The following is a 2,640-nucleotide window of genomic DNA, read 5'->3' as shown; positions in this document are numbered from 1 at the left end:
ATGTTTCCTCCACCTGACAGCTGGGACCCACCGGCTGTATCTTCGCATGGAAGGAAGTGCCTCCTTGTTATGCAAAAAAAATTATTCCTCCCGTTGATAGCTGGGACCCGTCAGATTTGGTGGCTGACTTGTGGGCCTACTAAGTGAACGTGTACGCAGGGCTTTGTCAACTTAATCAACAAATGATTCTAGCAGCTGGACCGTTGGATGTTAATCCAACAGCCGTGCTCCTTCTTCAACCTCTCTTCTTGCTCCTTTCTCCCGTGGGCGGCACCACGGCTGTGCTGCTGCGCACCCAAACCAGTCAAGTTTCCCACTCCTATCCATCTGCGACTCCACTGCCCCGTCTTCCCCATCTCTAGGTCGTTCTAGTCTGGGTCCTCGCCGTCGTCCACCGGCCTTGGTGCGCTCGGCACGGTGTGGTCAACATGGTCAACAACCAAGAGTCATCGGAAGATGACTGTACGTGAGAGGCTGACAGTGGGGACGCACCACGCCCATGGACGCATGCATGCAACGGAACGTGGTGTGGTCAACATGGTCAAGGAACAACTTCCATCGGAAGTGTACTGTACATGGAGAGGCTGATAGCTGGGTCCAAGGCCGCAGCAAGGAAGTGCCTCCTTATTACGCGAAAAATAATGATTCCTCCACCTGACAACAGGGACCCACTGGACGGGCCACCGTATTTTGTGAAAAATACGTTTCCCCCTGACTGCTAGGACCCACCTGACGGGCCACCATATTTAGCGAAAAAACGTTCCCCCGCTGTCAGCTCGGACCCATCGGAAGTGCCTCCTTATCACGCAGAAAAATGAATACTCCCCCTGCTAGCTGGGACCCACCTTGGTGGGAGGCTGTCTTGTGGGCCTACTAAGTTGACGGGGACGGAGGGCTTTGTCAACTTAGTCAATATGAACGATTCTAGCTCTAGTGACCATACAATGTCCATCCAACGGCCGTAGTGCTTCTTCAACCTCTGGTCTTCTTGCTCCAGCCGCCCAAAGCAGCGCCGGTCGTGACGCGTGCTCCTGCCTCCCGTGCCGGCTGTGATGCCATGGAGGCCTCACCGCCCCCTACTACTCCCACCGCTGGCTAGGCCATCCCTCTACTCACCCACACCCCCTGTTATTCTGCAGCGACGGCAGCCTCAAACCATAGCCGAATGAGTGAACCCTCATACTCCTCTATGCGTGGGCATCCACTGTCGCGTCGTCCCCTTCCTAGACCTCGCCGTCGTCCACCGCCCCGGTGCTCTCGGCGCGGCGTGGTCAACGTGGTCAAGGTACGACTTACATCAGAAGAGTACTATACGTGGAGAGGCTGACAGCTGGGTCCACGGCAGCCGCAAGGAAGTGCCTCCTTATTACGCGCAAAATAATTATTCTTCCACCTGACAGCAGGGACCCGCCGAACGGGCCACCTTATTTCGTGAAAAAGCATTTCCCCCTGACTGCTGGGACCCACCAGCTACATCTTCGCATGCAAGGAAGTGCGTCCAGGGAAAAAACGATTCGCCCCTTGATTGCTGGGACCCACCAGCTAACTCTTTGCATGCAAGGAAGTGCGTCCGGGCAAAAAATGATTCATCCTCCTGACTGCTGGGACCCGCCATCTACATCTTCGCACGCAAGGAAGTGCCTGACAGTCGGGACCCACCTGGTCAAAGCGTACGTAGCGTTGTCATTCTGGTCGCGAATGTGTATGTACATACTGGTCGATGTAGAGGCACGCATGTGTCGTAGTAGAGGCGCGCACGTGTCGTAGTAGAGGCGTGCACGTAGCATGTACACGTACGTACAACGGCCAGGGTGCAAGAAAGTAAATACGGCCACGTACGTACATACAGGCGGTGTCTCGAACGCCTACTCGCTCATACGTACGGCCAGGGCTCGTGTACATGGCTAGGTCGGAACGGAGGAACAGCGTTGTCATCGTTTTCATGGGGAGCCAACTGGCTGGGTCAGAACGGAATGCATCGTCGTGTTCATCGGGAGGGCTTGGATGGAACAGGCAATGGAAACGAGGCCTGGCGTACCGCAGAACAGATGAAACGGCCTTGTGTTCGACCGGCCACATTTGAAATGGGGTCCTGTTCATCGGGAGGGGTCTGGCGTACCGCAAAACGGAGGAAACGGACTTGTGTTGGACCTCCTACGGTTGAAATGGGGTCTTGTTAATCGGGAGGGGTGTGGCGTGCCGCAAAACGGAGGAAACAGACTTGTGTTGGAGCACTACGGTCGAAACAGGGGTCATGTTCATCGGGAGGGGTGTGGCGTACCGCAAAACGGGAACTCCACGGGATACTGTTCATCTCCACAGTCGACCTCCTCCAGCCTCCACGGGCTACTATTCATCCACCATCGACCTCCTCCAGCCTCCACCTGTGACTGTTCATCCACGGGCTCCTGTTCATCCAGCCTCCACCACGCGCTACTCCACCGACTACTGTTCAACCACCCCTCTCCACGGGCTCCTGTTCATCCACCCATCCACCGTCTACTATTCATCCAGCCCTCTACGGGGTCGTCCTATTCATCCAGCCCTCCACGGGGTCCTGTTCATCTAGCCCCAACCGGCTCGATCGATCGGGGTCCTGTTCATCCAGAGGAAACACCAGGGGGACATGTTCATCTACCC

Source organism: Triticum dicoccoides, chromosome 2B, assembly GCF_002162155.2.
Source record: "Triticum dicoccoides isolate Atlit2015 ecotype Zavitan chromosome 2B, WEW_v2.0, whole genome shotgun sequence".
NCBI classification, from domain to species: domain Eukaryota; kingdom Viridiplantae; phylum Streptophyta; class Magnoliopsida; order Poales; family Poaceae; genus Triticum; species Triticum dicoccoides.
This window is presented reverse-complemented; position numbering follows the sequence as displayed.